The sequence below is a fragment of the Myodes glareolus genome, chromosome 1, assembly GCF_982192425.1.
Source record: "Myodes glareolus chromosome 1, mMyoGla1.1, whole genome shotgun sequence".
NCBI lineage: Eukaryota > Metazoa > Chordata > Mammalia > Rodentia > Cricetidae > Myodes > Myodes glareolus.
The window spans coordinates 16,186,579-16,206,620 of record NC_142026.1 but is presented as its reverse complement, the minus strand read 5'-3'; positions in this window follow the sequence as shown (position 1 = coordinate 16,206,620).

The window sequence follows — 20,042 nt, the reverse complement described above, 5'->3', positions numbered from 1 at the left end:
CCTTGTTACTTATTCTCGCAACCCATTATAAGGGAAGACACATATAAGGATTTGAGGTGTAGATGGTAGATCTTAAATCTGTTTCCCACTCAGCCATGAGTTCCTCAGATGATGGGTTGGGACTCTGTTATGATTTGGAAATGAAGTCTCCATCAACAAGGCTCCCGTGGTAAAGGCTTGGTTCCTAGCTACTGGTGCTGCTCAGAGACACTTTGGTCATAAGGGTGCAAATCAGTGAATGAATCAGTGATGGATGGGTTCATAGCTGAGAAGGCTGTTAGGGAGATGGACAATATGTGGAGAAATCCCTAAAGGCATACCTCTGAAGGGCTTACTTTGACTCTGTCTTTATCTCTCTGCTTCTTGTCTGCCATAAGGTTCCCCAACAGGCTTCCTGCTGTGACATCACCACATAAAGGTACAGAAGTATTGGAATCAAATGACCATGAGCAACAACCTCCAAAACTGTGATCCGAAATAAATTGGTCCTTCTTTTAGATTGCTCAGCTATTCTGTTATAGCAACTGAAAGTTCACCAAGCTTGGTCTCAGCTTCAACTTCGAGTGATCAAGTGGAGAAAATGAGTTCCAAGTCTGTTTATTTGTAATTTACCCCAGCACTCACACTTCAGAAGTCAAAATTGAGATTTCCATTTCAGCTTACGCATCACAATCTTTGCTGTGTTCTATGAAAACCTCTAAACTTTGGGTTCTTCATTTGTAAGGTGGGGTAGGTGTTATCCTATTGGACAGTTGTCAGGGATAAGCAAGGGTCCTTCATAAATGTTAATAAAACAAGAATATGTGACAGCCTTTCAGGACCTTTATAAGAATGGAGAGGAAATCACGGGGGACACAACAGGTGCGGTGTTCTCTTCTTCATCTCCTTTCCAATATTAATTGTAGCTATACCACTTAGTATACCATTTGTGCCATAAATATTTCATATCTACCTAAGAGAAGTAAAGGACTCCTAAAAACCTCAAAACTGTTATTACTTAAAATTTAAATTTAATTCCTAATATTATGTATTATTATCCAGTTAGTGTTCAAATCTGTCTCATAGGTTTTCCTTGTTTCATCAGAATTTGAGCTATGTCTACACATTAGCATTAATTATGGAGACAATTTCTTTCCCTTAATTTTAAACTTTGAAATATTATATACTTGTAGTGAGGAGTTGCGGGCAGGCCTGCTTTTCGCCTCACCCGGCTCCCACATGGCTAGCTTAGTCCCAGAAATAACAACACACAAATTGTATTCATTTAAGCATTGCCTGGCCCATTATCTCTAGAGAGTTAGTTACTGACTAACTCTCATATCTTGATATTAACCCATTTCTAATAATCTGTAGCACCACGAGGTCGTGGCTTACCGGGAGAGATTCAGCATGTCTGACCTGGTGGCTGGCTCCATGGCATCTGGCTCATAGCCCTCTTCCCAGCATTTTGTTCTGTTTACTCCGCCTACCTAATTTTCTGTCCTATCAAGGGGCCAAGGCAGTCTCTTTATTGACCAATGAAAATAACACACTAGACAGATAACCCTCCTTCATCATATACTCACAAATCTTTCTATCTGTCTATCTATCTATCTATCTATCTATCTATCTATCTATCTATCTATCTATCTGGAGAGATGCTGTAGTAGTTTGAATAAGGTTTTGTTCCCCATTGTCTCTGGATTTGAGCACTTGGTCCCCAGTTGGTGGAGCTATTTGGAGATGTTTAGGAGGTATGGCCTTGTTGGAGGTGGTCCTGAGTTTAAAAGACAGGCTCCACTTCCAGTTCACTCTTTCTGTGCTTGTGGTTCAACAGATGAACTCTCAGCTTGCAGCTCCAGCTACCAAGCCTGTCTGATGCCACACTTCCCCACTATGATGGTGATGGACTCTCATCCCGCAGGAACCGTAAGCCCAAATAAATTCTTTCTTCTGTTAAGTTGCCTTGATCATGGTGTTTCATTGTGGTAACAGAAAAGTGACTGATAAAAGAGTTAAATGCTCCTAGATCAAAGAATGGATGAGAAAAATGTGGTACATTTACACAATGGAGTACTACACAGCAGAAAAAAGGAACGCCATCTTGAAATTTGCAGACAAATGGATAGAGCTAGAAAACATCATTTTGAGTGAGGTAACAAAGACCCAGAAAGATAATTATCACATGTACTCACTCATAAGTGGCTTTTAAACATAAAGCAAAGAAAACCAGCCTACAAATCACAATCCCAGAGAACCTAGACAACAATGAGGACCCTAAGAGAGATATACATAGAACTAATCTACATGGGAAATAGAAAAAGACAAGATCTCCTTAGTAAATTGGGAGCATGGTGACCTTGGGGGAGGGTTGAAGGGGAGGGGAGAGGTGGGGGGAGCAGAGAAAAATGTAGAGCTCAATAAAAATTTAAAAAAGTGCTTTGGCCTATTACCCAATTTCCCATTATCAAAGCCAGGAAATTAATACAGACATAACAATGAATTAGACTGTGAACCTCATTCAGATTTGACTGCACTGGCATGCACTTATCTTTAATATTTAATGCTATGACATTGTATCATATGTATAGCTTATAGGACCTCCGGCCTAGACCACATACAGAACTATTTCACAACAATGGAATTCTCTCCTATTAGCCACACCCTCCATTCTCTTCCCAACCCCTAAAAACCACTGATCTGTTCCATATCTCTATGGTTTTATTTTTAGAAGATGTTGTATAAACAAAATCATAAAATATAGAGTCTGTTGATGTCTCTGTATTTCAAATTACATTTTAGGGAATTCTTTACATGGTAGAGAATTTGTAACTAACCATTTTGGAAGATCAAATTCCGACCTACCAAACAGATGGTCATGTGTGTGGGTGTCCATTCATTCAAGACATACTTACTGAAGATCTGGGATGTGTTCGTAGCACAGTGGTAGATATGAAAATAATTATTTTCTTGTGACTGTGGCTGTGTTATGTGTCTGGTTGGGTTGTCAGAGTAGAGGCTACAAGTCATAAAAGCATTAGTTCTCTCAGGAAGGGGATGTTAGGCTTGGCCTGGGTTTCAGTTCATGCTCCCTTTTCTTCTCATGTCTGGGATCTTCCGACTCCACTCACATAATCAGTCAGTCTCAGTTTATTCAGAATCCTCCAACAAAATACCGTAAAGTAAGTGGCTTATAAACAAAATTTATTCCCACAGGTCTGGAGACTATGGGATCAAAGATCAAGGAATATTTAATGTCTGGCGAGAGCTTGCTTTTTGCCTTGTCATTGTCCTGCATGGTAGGAGGCACTAGCTAGTGCTCTGAGACTCATTTATAATGATGCCAATCCAAATAATGAAGACTTAGCCCAATCTTCTTAACCCAGCCACCCAAAGGTCCCACCCAACTCCTGGTGCTATCATCTTTTGTGTGAGAGTTCAATATCTAAACTTCTGGGATCATACACATTGAGCCAATTGATACCTCTGAGACTTTGGCACCAATCTTGACTGGAAGCAGGAGTGATTTCAACCTGTTTTAGGATTTGGTTCTTGAAACAACTTATCTGAGCTAATGGGAACTCACCAATTTCTGTCTGACAGGGAAGGAACCAGCATAGGACCAAACTAGGCCCTCTGAGTGTGGGTGACAGTGGTGTGTCTGTGGCACACTATGGGTCTACTGGCAGTGAGACCAGGATTTATCCTTACTGCTTATTCCGGCTTTTGGAACTCATTCTCTTTGGAGGGACACTATTGGCGGAGACTGCTCGTTCGTTCCCCCCGCTGCTCAGAGCCAAAATAATCACTCAGGAACTATATTATTTGCAGTACTGTTTAGCCAATAGCTTAAGCTTATTTCTAGCTAGCTCTTACATCTTAAGTTAACCAATTTCTATTATTTTATATTTTACCATGAGACTCTGGGCCTGCCAGCATGGTTCCAGCTGCAGTGTTTCTCATCCGGTGGCTCCATGGCATTTCCCTGACTAAGCCCACACCCTCTCTCTAGGTCTCTTTCAACCTAGCTATATTCTGTTAAGCCCTTGGCTAAAATCAGCTTCTTTATTAAACAATAAAAACAACACGTATACAGAAGGACTTTCCACACCATTTCCCCTTTTCTGTTTAAGAAAAAGAAAGGCTTTAACTTTAACATAGTAAAATTACAGATAACAAGACAGGTATCAAGCAAGAATTACAGTTACAATATTTATATTTACTTTATCTTTTATCATAACTACATAAAACTATAATTATAACTATCTATTCTTAAACTCCATCAAAGACTCCAGAAGACTATAATATTACCTAAGTAAACCGGAAGTGCATTGTAAGTAACTTCCAAAACTCTAGAATTGACAGAGACATCTCACTGCCTGGACAGTCACCCAAAGTTCTTTTGTAACATTACGGGCACCCATCTTTAGCTTACTGGCCCATAGTATCTTGCAGACTTTTCCACGAAGCAGAAAATTTCAAAGACAATTCCACTTATATTGGCAGTTTGTCAGACACTTTCTTCTGTGTCCTGCAGAATGTCTGGCAAGAATGTCTGGCAGACTCTTTCATGAAGCAGGAACCCTGAAAGACTTTCTTACCTTCTTTAGACAGTTTCAGAAGTCATGTTTTTGTGGGTCCTGCAAGTCCAGTCAAACAATTCAGGCAAGAGCAGCTTCTTGCCCAATGGCTAATAAACTCCATGAAGAGCCTCTTCAATGCCCATCATCCTCTTGAAGTAGATTGGTACTTCTGGGAGCAAATGTATCTCATGGTCATGAAAAGTCTTAAGTTCTTAAAACATTTTAAATACTATATTTTGTAGTCTTTGAAAGATCTGAAGAATATCCACCTGAAATACATCTTTGTACATCTGGAAAACCTAACTAACATGACTACAAGCTTGACTATTATTGACAACTCTCTATTAACATATATTTTAAATTATACATTGCATTTTTAAAGGAACTGCACAAACACAATACCTTACAAGACCATATATATATATATATATATGTACACACACACACACACACACACACACACACATATATATATATATATATATATATATATATATATATATATATATACATATATGCCAGTTGGTGGTGGTGCATGCCTTTAATTCCAGCACTCAGGAGGCAGAAGCAGGTGGATCTCTGTGAGCTCAAGGCTATCCTGGTCTACAAGAGCTAGTTCCAGGACAGTCCCAAAGCTACAGAGAAACCATGTCTTAAAAAAGAAAAGCAAACTCAGAAAAGACATATGTGTGTGTGTGTGTGTGTGTGTGTGTGTGTGTGTAACAAAACTGATCTTGAATTTGTATCAATAAACCAAGATCCATACCAATGCAAATCTCTATAACATATCATATCCCCTTTTAAATGTAAACAAACATTTATAAACAATATTTGGGAATTTGGGGAGGTAATGTATGCTGTAAATAGGTTTTATTGCCATTGCTTAATAAAGAAGCTGCCTTTGGCCAATGGCTTAACACAGTAAAGACAGGCTAAAAGAGCTGTAGAGAGAGAGTAGGCAGAGTCAGAGAGAAGCCATGTAGCTGCCACCAGACACAGACATGCCAAAATTTGCTGGTAAGGCACAGCCACATGGCTATACACAGATTAATGGAAATGGATTAGTTTAAGATATAATAGCTATCTAGCAATATGTTTAAGATATTGGCCAACCAGTGTTACAAACAAAATAGTTTCTGTGTGATTATTTTGGAAGTTTGTTTGACTGGGAAACAAACTTCCAACTGCAGAATACCTTTCTCAGCCTAGATACAGTCAGGAAGGCCTTGGTCCTGCCTCAAAACAATGTGCTAGACTTTGTTGACTCCCCATGGAAAGCCTGACCCTTTCTGAGGTGTGGATGGGGAGTACGGGGATGGGGGAGGTAGAGGGGAAGGAGTGGGAACTGGGATTGGTATGTTAAATGAGAAAAGATAATTTTCAAAAAATAATTTATTAATTAAAAATACAGAAAAGAGGGTCAGAATATGGCCTGACGCAGTAAAAAGTGTATGGAAATGGGGAATTGATATAAAAGATTGAGGTTTGTCCTTGTCTCATCATTATGTATCAGATCAATACTTATTTAGACTGTATTCTGTTAGATTGTTTGAGTTCAAACTTGCTCTTTGAGTTTCATTTTTTTTAAAAAAATGACTAAATGAATTTTGACTTGAGATTAAAACAGTATTTTCCACAATTTCTGAAATGGCTCTTAATATATTTCTGTAGTTTTGTGATACACATTTACTCAGAGTGCCATTCTTAGCAGTTGTGATTGTAAAATTCAGAATCCCAGTCAATTTTGAGGAAAAAGATGCTCCATGTACTGTAGTATAAAATATACAGCTCTAAGAAAACACAGGACATGAAAACAAAAGGTGAACTAGTAGACATATGGGCAGAGAGAAGGAACAGAAATGAGCTATTGAGGAGTGGATGGGATCAAAGTACATTATATGCATGTATGCAGATGATATAATAAAATCACTGGGTGCAATTAACATATGCAAATGAAGATACCCCGCCCCCACCTCCTTGTCTCTTCCCTGTAAGGACAGGATAACCCATGCTCACCACTCCATTTCCACGCTGGCCCGTGCACGGAGCACTTAATGTTCATTTAAGGATGCATTAATCAGAGCGATCCACTTGTTTGCTTTTAAATTAATTTATTGCCTAACCAAAAAAAATTTTGCTTTTATTTGAAAGAGTTATAAACCAACTGTTAGTTTCAAAGTTTAGAGAGAGGACTGGCGTATCTGAGCTGTAACAGGACGTCGAGGGATTCCTTGCTCTAATAATGAGCAGAGGGCATGATTCAGTCACAGGAATTCAGACAACCTATCTGTCTTCTCACCCCTCATTTAGGCTCATTGCTTGCACCTCTCTTAATCTCTGTAGTAGAAGCAGATTCTTCTCCTTCAGCTTTTTTTTTTCAGGGTTCACAGGTCTCCTGTTCCATCCTATAAAGGCAAAAATCCTCTTCTTTTCTGCCTGGATTTCACAGAATATCAAAGTATTCTTGCATGAGCTGCTAAAAGGAACAAATGCTACATTATCAACGACATCAGTGATGCTTGCTGTTTTCGTTTTGTAGCAATATAGTCTGGTTACTAATAAGCTGGAGTAACAAGATATAATATAATATAACCAAGTGATAATTGTTGTCTGCTGGAGGAAAGCTGGGCTCACAGAGTGGGGGAGCCTGACCTGCAGTCGGGGAGAAAATCCAATGGCAGATACCATAGAGGAAGTGATGCTATTTACAGAGGGTTTTTTGATATGCACTCTGGGGACACTGAGGTTTGAGAAAGGTAAGACTGAGAAATTGTGGGTTTGTTAGTCAGAAAGGAAGTCAGAAGACAATCTCCCTTTGATGGGGAGACAAGGAGGAGTCTTTATCACTTCGAAAAGACTGCTTTATACTTCAGGAATACTCCATGCTGTAGTATTACAGCAGCACCACACACTCCAACACAATTTACTGTGGAAAGAAGAACTGGATGTTGAAATTTTTATGACAGACTTGATTTTTAGTATTTTATCCAGAATATTTGTAAATTATCACGATATCACAGGAATCCTGCATTTTTATTTAATTGAATAAATGTTATTGTTCAGCGTTATAATAAAGAGTTTTTGCAACAGGGTATTTGCCATCTGATATGTGTTGCTTTTTATTTAGATGGGAGAAGATAACTGTATGGTGACATGTACGTGATGTATGGTCAAAATTATACTGATTTATGAAAGTGACCATAGGAGCTAGATTCTCCTTTACGTTCCATGGCCTCATCAACAAGGGTTGAGTTTGATAAGTTTACAGTATCAAGCATAAATTCCTTCCTACTGAGTAGGTCTTTAGTCCAGTTGGGTGGCTATTGGTTACCCCCAGGGTGTAAGTGTGACTAATGCACCCTTCAGACCATTATGCCATTCAGGTGGCATAATACCACAACACATGATGTCATTGTTGTGGTTTGTAGGCATAACTGGATAGGACTATGGATTACCTTTCTCCTTTGGCAGCTTGCATAGCTCCTTCACATTTATGAGGAGCAGCCTGCCAGGTCAGATCCACGTTGATTCCTCAATATCCTGTGCCTAAAGCGTGTGGTATCTTCAGGGTAGGATTATACCTTCTTTGTCTAGAAGGCAGGGAAGAGCGATGGCAATAGCTTTATATTGTTTGAGATTCTCTTGGTTCCCTGACCAACAATGTGAAAGGAGGTTTTCCATGGCTGACACTGGGATTTTTGTTAGGTGGTTTATGCCTTGGGTAGCATTGCCACCCCAAGAGGTATTGTGTGTGTGTGTGTGTGTGTGTGTGTGTGTGTGTGTGTATTTCTACTTCTGCTGACTGAGATTTACTTGGTAGCCAATCCTGATGACCTGAGTTCAGTACTCAGAACCCACATAAAAGTGGAAGAAGAGAAATGTCTTCACAGAGTGTTCCTCTGACCTCCACAAATGTGCCATGGTGTGCGCATGCCCCCTCTCCGTCATGCACACATGATCTGGATATTTATTTTATCTTCCCTGCTTTAAAATGCAACACCACATTATTTTGTTCAAATTATTCCATTTTCGACCATTGGGAGTTCTTTCAGCAGGTTTCTACTGTCTTCCTGACGCATAGCTATTGCTACATTCTTTGGAACTTTTTGACTCTGGGTATTGCAAGTTGCTCTAGGTCCATCTTGTCTCTTCCTTGCCCCCAGTCCAAGAATCAACTGTTTTTTTATTATTGATTTTTATTTAAGCTCTACATTTTCTCTGCTCCCCTCCCTGCCTCTCCCCTCTCCTTCAGCCCTCCCCCAAAGTCCCCATGTTCCCAATTTAGGGAAGATCTTAGGAGATCTTGTCTTTTTCTACTTCTCATGTAGATTAGATCTATGTATGTCTCTTTTAGGGTCCTCATTGTTCTTTAAGTTCTCTGGGATTGAAATCAACTGTTTCTTTGAGGAGCCCTGGTTCCTTTTTGTTGTTGTTGTTAATAGTATTAAAGACTAAGATCAGGGGAGAAATTTCATTAGTGTGGATATTGCAGAAGCCAAGATCTGGGTACTGGCTCTGCTTATTTACCATGAGAGTGTCAATATCATTGCTTCTAGGTTCTCTCAGAGGGGCTAACACATGGGTGTGACCATGTGGTCCTTTTCATATCTAGCAACCAGTGTCTACAGTAAGTGTAGCTTACTGAGCTCCTATTGCTATCTCTCACTGTAATCTAGCATCAGGTCATTTATTCTAGTATTGCCCCTTCATTATTTAAGACAACCAGAAACCCAGCTTCATCCCATCCCCATTTATTTATTTGAACAACCTTGGCACATGAAGCTTTAGAATTATTAACTCACACCTCTAGGAGGAACCACTTCATCAGCAATAGCAGAGCACAGTGCTCATAGATAGTTCTATTACATACATTTAAAATTATTTTTCCACTCAATGATAGATATATAGTGATTCTTTCATAAAAGTATTAGTTCAGTTTGAATATACCTCATGCCATTTATAAATAGCTCTTATGGTGAGTTTATACTATGTATATTTAATGGAATAAAACAAAGTTTCATTTTCCTTCAGATATTCTAAAAAGTTTGTTTCCAATCCTGCCTTATTTTCAATATCTCTGTAATATGAATCTATATTTTCACCAATTTCCCCAGCTGTCGAGGGTACTAATGGACAAAGGAAGCCTGCACATGGGAGATGCTGTCTTTTCCAGATGCATTGGTAGCATCCCTGAAGATGTTGGGGTCCCTTGGACCTGTCAGCATGCTGGCTGTCCTATCTGGATGACAAATAGAGCTAGGGTCTTCTCCATGAACTGGGACCTCTTCTTGTCACTAGCCTAGCCCTTCCATGGGGCTGGCTGAGCAGCTCCATCTTTGAGCTGCCTGGGCATCTCCCGCTGGGGCTGTGCTGAGTTGCCAAAACTCCAGCGCTCTACTCGCTCAACCTCCGGCATGATCTAAACATGTCAGCCTTGCCACATGAAAGAGAGTTACTTGTCTCTCAGAGTAAGCTGCCAGTTGGATAACCAAGTATCATCCTCCCAGCCCATCATAAAACCTCCATTAAATCCTTTATTACACCTCTTAGTCTGTAGAGTGAGCTTGCCTTGAATAGAGGACAGTTGAAAGAGGTACCATCTTTGAGTCCTCAGCCCATTGCCCAAGGCCGTCTCCTCTGACACTTTAGAGGGCAGTCAGCTGCTGGGCAGTAGAGGGGCTTTCATTCCTGAGCCTGACCTGGCCTGTGTAATTAGGTGCTCCGCCTAGACTCTGTCTCACGGCTGAGTCACCCAGAGAAAGGTGCAGCTGCTAAGGTCCTGGGAAACCTTGAAACTGTCTGCCTACCCAGTTCCTAAGAGAGAGAGTGTGTCCATCAGGGAAACCACAGGGAGACTAGGTAGCTACATGGATGCTCAGTCACAGGTCCTCTCAAGTCTCTCTTAACAAAAGCATCCTAACAGGGAGTGGGGCATTTGCTCTTTGTATGGACCGTGCTGGTGCGCTCTGCATTCTGGGCTCTCTGGTGCTTCTGAGTGGGCAAAGGAGATATATCACTGAGACCGTCCACACTCCCCTCACAGTAAGTGAGAGCACATGCGGAAAGTCTGCCTAGACCGAGATTGCAACCATAGGTTTTGGGAGAGACCTGGGTGTGAGGACAGTTTAGCCCTTCACTTGGCTCAAAGATCTTAGAAAAGACTTGCAGCCTCTTTGGATTTTTCTTTCCAAAGAAAGAAATGGTATATAAGAGATTGATGAAGAAAATGACTATGAAAGAATTGTGTAAACTTACATCTTTTAAGCCAACATGCTCTTGGGTTAGACTTGAAGTCCTAGGTAATATTCTACCCTCCCAAACCTTCTCTAAGCCTCCCCTCTCCTGTGTGCTTGCTCCAAGGGCTCTTCGTTACTGTGCTCACGGCACAGTCTACTCTCCTACCTGTCCTCTTCCATGACACTGGCCATCATCCTGTCTCCTTTAGGAGTCTGTCTCATTAGCCACTTCCTTCTAGAGGATTCATGCAGAACAAACCTTCTTTTCATGTGTGCTTCCTTCTCCGGTAAACCTGTCTTATCCACTCCATGTTCTAGAATGTTCCTGCACCCCTTCTCCTAGAGTGCGCCATCTTCTTAGGCTTTCCCTGGAGCAATCCCACACATACTTCAGGTCCGACGTGTCTGTGTGACCACTGTCACAGCTCATGTGTCGCAGACACAGCTATCGCCTGAAGCTTAGCCCTTGGCCGTACTGCTGCCTCCTCGGTAGAGCTGTGTGACCTGCTGCCCTGATACCTGCTCAGTGAGCGGTGTGCTGATGTATTGCAGAATCAGAGTTACCAGGATCTGACTTCTGAAAGCCTTGACCCAGTTTCTTTATCAAATCCGACCTCTATTTCTCAGTTGTAATTACTTACTTCATACTATGCTAGAGACAAAGGGAGTTCTTCAGGTAGGTACCCTTGTCTGCCCTTTTTACCTCCACCAGCCCCTCCGCTCATCTTGGGCATACTTGCCGGGAGCTGTTTTCTTCCCCCTTTCCCCCTTTCTTCTCAACATAAATTGAAATGCTTAGAACTTGTGTCTTCTATGCAGTTCCCAGTTTCCAATATGGTAGAACGAAGTTGGTGCTGATTAGCTCCTGCATCCTGGAGCGTCTTTACGTGATGTCTAAACATCCAAACAGAAGGACGGGATGAGAGGTAATAGAATCGAGAATCCTTTTCCTGGGTGATCTCTCATCAGCACCTTTCCCAGATGTAATAATTAAAATTCTGGGGCTAACAAGGCAGACCATAGAAAATTTGAAACATCACTATTGCTTCTCCTCTTTCAGGGCATGCGACACCCAGAATCCTCTCTACTTGGACAGAGAAGAGTAATGCCCCTTGTTCAGAATGGTCATTTTCCAGTATTTTGATACTGAATAGCTGTGAGATTCCAGAATACCTACTTGATTTCTCTAAGCCCTTGTATCTTTTGATTGATTACATGGGGTTAATTAATGTGCAACAAGGGTTAACTAAACCGTTCAATACATGTTAGTTATTATTGGTATTACTGAATCACTTATTTTGCAAACAAGTCAATGCCCTTAGGTATTTTCTTATCTCAGTTTCTGCCCAAGCAAGGCCAGTCTCCCTGGACCCTTTCATTGCTGGGCAAACTCTGGGAAGAATGTTCTCCAATGCCTTCCTTTTCTCCCCTCACCTTTCTAGTCTGGTTCCCATTTTGTCATTCATGGAGCTTTCCATCTCGACACATTCCTTAGCCCTGTGGTCTCAACTTCAACACAGGCCTCTTCCACTCCTCTTCCCTAGTTACAAAATTGACACTGTGGATGGCCTTCCTTCATTGAAGCCATGCTTTCAAAAGACTCTCTTCCTTGGTTGTTTTCTGCACCCACCCCCTCTCCTCTGATGAATCTATTTTCCTCTGCTCTTAGCATTTATCTTGTGTGGAGACAGGGAGAGAGAGAGAAAGAGAGAGAGAGAGAGAGAGAGAGAGAGAGAGAGAGAGAGAGAGAGAGATTTACTGTATAGTTAAAAGAAAACAGGCTTCTAATTTTATTTGTAAAAGGTCCCAAGCACAGACTATGACATTATTTGGTCTTGGATGGCACCTGGCACCTCTACTTCTGTAGGCATCACAGATCCTACGTCATGGTGTGTCCGGATCACATCATCTAGCACTTCATCTCTCCAAGGACTTTCAAAGGTCATTTTGCCTCTGCTCAACATTAACCTTCTGTGCCACTTTTGGAATCTAACACTCCACCCATCCCTGCAAAAGTCACAGTATCCTGACCTCCACCACAGATCTGTGACTCATTGCTGATGAGTCTCCTTTTCCTCTGCTCTTACCACTTACCTTGTGTGTCAGAATCAATTTGTTGAAAATTAATTTATCTTCAGTTTTCCCCCTCCCCCAAGTCCTGTGTCTTCTGTGTTCTCTGTTGACACGTTCTGGAGAAACTTGAAGCCATCTTTTTCTTTTAATTATTGTTTAATTTATAACAACTGTGTGGATTTAGGGGGGACTCTGTAACATTTTGATGCCTGCATGTGAAGTGCAGTAATCAAATTAGGATAATTGGCGTTAAGTACATTAAAACAGTTCTCTCTTGAGATGCACAGTCCATTGTTGTGACTTAGTACAATGGCATCTGGAATGTTGTACCTGTTGACCAATCTCTATATCCCCTCTCTTGAAGCCTCTCCCTGACCTCTGGCAACCAACGTTCTACTTGCTGTTTGCCTGTGGGCTTCACCCCAGCCCCCAGCATCCATTTTTGGAATGTTGGGTGAAAAGTTCCATTTCAAGCCCCCTCCCCTGGGAGTTGCCTCAGTACAAACTCCACCTCCGAGAAAGCCGGCCAAACGGTGACCCCTACCCAGGGAGGGTCAAGAAAACCCACCAAACTGCTAACCCCTCTCCAGGGAAAGTCAAGACTGCTCCCACAGGCTACTTAAACTGACCCCCAGCGAATGAACACATGGTCTCAGGGTTTCACAAGGTCTCCCCTTCTCTCTCTCTTTCTCTCTTCATGCTTTTCCCGGGCCACCCGGAAGCAGCGAATTAAACACGGGAATCTTTTATTTGGTCTGACTTAGTCTGATTGGAATTATTTGTGTCGCGGAGAGGCTCGTCTAAGGAAAAACCTAACGCTCTCCACTTCCGAGAGGTGACTCTTGGACTCCACATATAAGTAGGATCACGTGATGTGTCTCCTTTCTCCCGTTCTTTTCCGTCTCAATGCTCCTTTTTTTCCATAGAACTTTGGTGATTTCTGGACTGTCTTGGTAGTTTTCCGAGCCATCTGCCCCGCCTCAATTCTTTTTACCCTTCCCATGTCCCATGTCCCAGGCATGTACAGCTAGGCACCTACCTCTTCTTTGCTCAGAAACATCTCTTAATTTTTGCATCGACTACTGACTGGGGTCCTGGATCTTCAATGTATCCCTTGGATTCAGCTCACTTTTCCATTGCCAAACTTTTGTTCATGCTTTCCACTCAGTTTGGAATGCATTTTTTCCTTCCTCTGAGTGTCAAAATCGGTCCTAGCTGCCAGGACCTTTCAGATAGCACACCCTTTGTAGAGCTTGTCCTCATCTCTGAGGCTCAGAATGAATGAACATAAGCTGGTCCCATGTTGTATTTTATTTAGTCTTGTGATGAGAACACTGTCCAGGTGTCACTGTGAAAGAGACCATCCTCCCCGCAGGGTGGAGAGCTGGGTCCTTGTTTTCTGGCTTTTATCATTTTAAAATGCCTTATCTTCTGTTACCTCTCCTAGGGCCCAGCCCAGTGATTTGCATCCAAAGGGCCCTCCACAAATCTTTGCTGTTGGAGGCAGCTTGTTTTGGAAGCTGTTGGACTGAAAGGTTTTCAAGTGACAGGTGCCGGTCTTTTGAAATGAACCTCTAAGTCCTTGTCTGGCTCAAGGCAGTTTAAGATTTGGGAAGAGGTAATGTGCACGGTGACAAATGTGTGCCATTCTCACTTCATTTCTATGTCCCCCCTTGGAACCAACTGTCCATAGCTCACACCCTCTGAACCCAAGTTATTAAAGACTTGGGTAAATGTTGTTATTATACAACAAGTCACCAGAAAGAAATAGGCAAGTGCCTATTCTTTTAGCTCCGATAAATGGCCTCTAAAGAGATTTTGCAGGTCATATGCACTGTGTTCTCTGATGCTGATAGTCTGTGCTGTCTGTCCTTTGTCTTCAGAGGGATGCGCAGCAATGGAAAGGACCAGCCCCAGCTTCTCAAGAACTCTGCCTGACACCACTCCTTACTTCGTCACATTCCCTTGTTGAAGCTTGTTTTGTTTTTAATTTTGTTTTGTTTTTTATTTTTTTTTTTTTGAGAAAAAGTTTTACTCACAGAGATCTGCCTGCCTCTGCCTCCCAAGTGCTGGGGCTAAAGGTGTGCACCACCACCTCCCTGCCTGCACTACCACTGCCCTGCATGCACCACCACCGCCCTGCATGCACCACCACCACACTGCATGCACCGCCTCTGCCCTGCATGCGTCACCACCACCTGACTTGCTTACACTTTTACTGTCTCTCCTTCTGAGTCCTTCCCAGTGTTCATTTCTTACACTTCTCCCTTTGCCTCCCTCAAAGCTGACTGTGACTCCAGGCTGCTCTTCTTGATCCTTTTTCTTGTTCCATGGCTCCAGTTTGCATCTCCACGCTGAAGGCTTGCACATTTTTTTTTAAACCTCGGTTCAGATGTTCCTGAACTCCTGCTCTCCAAGGTCTACAAAACCCCACAGTTTATAACCCACAACTTACATTAAGGTGAGCTGTGCTAAAGAACTGTCGTACAGAAGGAGATACGGAGCCCCACAGAGGCAGCCACACTGGTGGGAATAAGACTTAGACGCCTGAATCCAAGTGCAGGGCTGTGGCCACCTATCCATGACATGGAATATTTACCTCTTGAGGGCAGGCATGGAGCTCCACTCTTGACCTAGAACACCACTTTTCAGATTGGCTCTCCGCCCTTTCTACTCAGATGAAAACTCCTCACACCTGTTCCTTCTCTTTTACCCTAAAAAAAAAAAAAAAAAAAAAAAAAAAAATCTGTCCCTTTGACCTTTCTTTTACCACATGGAATCTATTTGCTCTTTGAGAAAGTCAGCTTGCATGCCGCTTATGTTTCTGGCTTTCTACTCCAGGTGAACTTTCCAGTCGGAGAGGGTGTTAAACAATTTGTAGAACTAGTGGTAGTGGTGATGATGCTAGTGTGTGTGTGTATGTGTGTGTGTGTGTGTGTGTGTGTGTGTGTGTGTGTGTGTGTGGAAGGACTTAGGAGACAGCTGCTTTTATGATTGTTATCTGGATTTGATCTCTCAGGGTTTTCTAGCTATGGAAGTATTGGTGGTTTTCAGTTTTTAGGCACCTTGGATTCAATCCAGAATCCCCCTGCCTCATCCTGAATTGTGTTTTCATCTCTCCTCCTGACAGACAGAGGTCTGGGAGACTAGCTTTCTTGTTGGATTCCCCAAATAAAAGCACTTTAACCTCTCACTTCTTCAATCCCCTACTAGGACAGATTTGAAGGTCACATCCTAATAGGGGATTTGTGCCTCTTCAGTACCCTTCCCATATAGTTCAGGGCTCTGGGTGGGTGGGGGGGGGCAGGGACATGAAGCCCATCCAGCGCTGCCTCAGCCTGAGTGACTGACAGCCTCTTCCTGTCTGAAGTTCAACTGATCGTTCCTCCTGTGTCCTTCAACTTCTCCTTTACTGTACCCAGGTCTGTTGATGGCTGTGTTCACAAGCGCCGTTCTGAAGGTTGTGCTCGTGGAAAGGTGACTCAGAAAGCTGAGGGGAGTGAGAACGGAAGAGTGCCTAGTGCAAGAATCCTTTCTTCAGCCTGTGCGAGGATCCAATCCCTGCCGTCGATGGAGCCAGGCAACCAATTAACAAGCAGAACAGAAACCTGTACCTTAAGGGTACCAGACAGGATGCAATGACAGGAAGCCAGGGTAAGAGGACCACACCCAAAATGGAGGTCTTGGTACTGTAACTCTTTCCCAGAAAACTGAATGCACTGGTTCCCATTGAAAGCCTGTCTGGGATTCACTCACAGCCCATGTTCTCACATGAAGAAAGGAAGACAGAATAAGCAAAACTGCTCTTACTTTGCCCTGTAACTTATCCTGGGTGCCTGCAGTCAGCACCGCCTACTTAATCTCCTGAGTTAGCCAGTCAAGAAGCAGATAAAGCCTCTGCTCTGGGGAGTTCCTGATATTGTGGAAAGATTGGAATTATTGTGGATGTGAAAGAGGTCAAAGTGTATGACCAGGCTTCTTAGTGAGACAAGCAGCTAGCTGCCATAAATATAGGGATAAGGTGTCCCATGGGGATCAGCTTCTGTTGAAAACAATCTACTCACCCAGCACTCAGCACTGACACTGGGTACCACTAATACCTTCCTGACTAACTATGTCTTTGTTAAATGTTTGGAGGGAGGGAAGACCTAGAAGAAAGAGAAGTGGCCTGCTGGTGGGGGAAGGCTATGCCCAAGGAAAAGTGTCAGAACTTGGAATGAAGGAGTCAGAGGCAACCCTGACTCAGCAGATGCAGATTGGTTTGCATCCCAAGGGATCAGATGGAAACTGTTCTTGTTCTTGTACTGATTTATATAGTAAAAATTATTGGATAGTGTATTAGCTAGTTTTATGTCAACTTGACCCAAACTGAACTTTTCAAAGAGGAGGGAGCCTCAGTTGAGAGAAATGCCTCAGTAAGATTGGACTACAAGCAAGCCTGCAGAACATTTTCTTAGTGATTGAGGGAGGGAGGGCCCAGTCCATTGTGGAGGGTACCATCCTGGGCTGGTACTCCTGGGTTCTATAAGAAAGCAAGCTGAGCAAGCCATGGAGAGCAAGTCAGTAAGCAGCACCCAGTCATGACTCTGCATAAGCTCCAGTCTCCGGGATCCTGCCCAGCATAAGTTCCTGACCCTACTTTCTTTGATGATAAACTGTAATATGAAAATGTAAGCCGAATAAACCCTTTCCTACTCAAGTTTCTTTAGTCATGGAGTTTCACTGGTGCAGCAGTAACCCTTACTAAGACAGACAGACAACAAAATCCATGTCTACGCCCCATCCGCTAAGATGCATTAAAAATCCGTTTCTGTGTTATTCTGAAGATATCCATTGTGCCACTGTTAGCTTAGATCCCATCTTCTTACCCTTGGAGCCTTGTCCCAGCTCTCAGAATTTCAGTGTCTAACACTGGCCCCTGGCCCACCATAGGGGTCACTCCATCAGAACATTTCTTCTGAGCTTCTGACTTCGAGTGGAACTTGCCTTCCTCTTGCTTTCTCAGCTACGGGAAATCCTGTCATTTCTCCTCTGTAATTGAGCCACCACCTTCCCCCCTACAAAACAATGCAGTCTCTTCCTCTTAGAGAGACTAAGAGTGTATTGGCTGACCCAGTACGGCAGTTTTAGCTTAGCAAGAATCTGGAAGCTTCTTCCTTTTTTCCTCCTCCTGTTCCTCCTTTTTCTCCTTAACATCCCCCCTCCATTTGTCTACTGACTCTTCCTCTCATTTCATCTTTCCTCTCTCTATGTCTTCATCCTTCCTTTTTTCATTCCCTTCTCCTTGAAATGAAAAAGAAAGTTGTTAATGTCGCCCTAAACTTGCAAAGACTTCATCATACCCCCTTGGTGGGTAAAGGAGGAAGTCCAGTGGGAGGCCTGTGGAGGACTCGGCATAAGAGTGCACGCCCATATCTCATCTGATTGCTGGTAGAGTCCCATAAATACACAATAGGATGGCAATCATCTCTCAGCTCTGGACCCTCCCTTGTAGAGAGAAGTTACATTGAGCAGAGTGCAAAGGAGGCAATAAGGAAAGAGGTCACGTGACTCTCTCTGTTGAATCCACCAATTACCGTTACTAGCACCACTGGTGCGCTCAATTTCCATGTTACAAAACTAGCGACGTTAGAAACAGAGATTCATTCTCTTGTGGTCTGGGATCTAGACCTTGATGACCAAGGTGTTGGCAAGATGGCCTCTTCAGGAGGATCCTCTGATCTACAGAGGGGTGCTTCCTCGTGTCCTCACACAGCCTTTCCTCATTGCAGGTGTAAACTTCCCATGTCTCATCTCCAAGTATAATGAAGTTCTTCAAGATTCCGGGTGTGGACACAACACATGAACTCTGTTGGAGGGAAGGGACGCAGCGTGGGCCACAGAACTCACCTGATTTGCCATCTACCCCACGGCTCCCCACCTGTGTTCACAAGCAGGGGGATTTGCAGAATGAATTTCCTTTCCCCTACTCTAGACTCAAAGAAGCATTGCCCTGAGGGGCCATGTGGTTCTTTAAAAGCAAAATTAAGGCGTCCTCCATAAAATAGTCTGCTTTGGGATCTGTGAACTCCAGATATCTGACAGTTAATTTACAGTGATCCGAGTCTTGTCCGTATCTCCACAGGTGATGGGATACTGAATACATGCTAAAAACCTAAACGTATGATAGAATTGGTCTTTGGTTAAACATCAGAATTCTTTATGTGATGCCATTAAAAATATCCATGTATGTTTGGAAGCACAGGTGGTGGTGGCCAGGTAGTGGCTGGCTTGGGCAGGTTGGTAGTCTTGGCCTCTTACTCTGTGACTCCATGGAAGACTCAAAGCCCTCTTGTTGCCCCCTGGGTCATGGAAAGGTAGAAATAAAGATAGGACAGAGCAGAACAAGCAGCCCGCTACTCCTCTTCAGGGACCAGAGTCAGTGAGAAAGCGGGGAGGTCCTTTGGTGGGGAAAGCCTTGGATGCTGATCACCCCTGGACCTCCCTGCAGCCTAGGCAGCTTGGATTTTCATCTTAATGGGCATTTGATGATAATTCTCCTTTCTTGCAAAGTTAGGGATTTTCTTGAAAGAAATAATTACCAGGTACTTGTAAAGGTCTTCAATGACTCATTCTTCTTTGAAATGTTGACTTGGGGTTGTCTCCTTCAGTGAATAAAATAATGATGGTAGCAATTTATTTCATAGTTAGAGTTAGGCCAATTAGCACATGCCCTATGCTCAGAACATAAATAAAAATCTTTAAAGTCTCTTTAGTCTCTAACGTGTCCTGAAATTCTAGCACTTTTCCTTTGAAAGCTTTTCACAATTTTTCTTTTATTTATTATCATTATTTTAATTGTATCTCTTTAGGGGGAAGAATGTGATAATTAGATACATGTATACAATATGCAATGATCAAATTAGGTTAGCATCTCCTTAGCTGTTAATTTTTTATTAACATTTAATAATATTCAATAGTTGAACATATTTCTGGAGTGTAGTATATTTGGGCTTCCTCAGTGGGGAAAGAGCCCGAGGTGCCCTGTATGGAGAAGCTTGGGGACCAGTGTGCTTGAGACTCTACCTAGAAGGCGGGAGGAAACCTTACAGTCAAGGATTCATCTGCAAAGGGAATTGGAAAGGCTTCCTTCTTGACTACAGTGATTTACTGTCTTTAAGACATCTCAAGG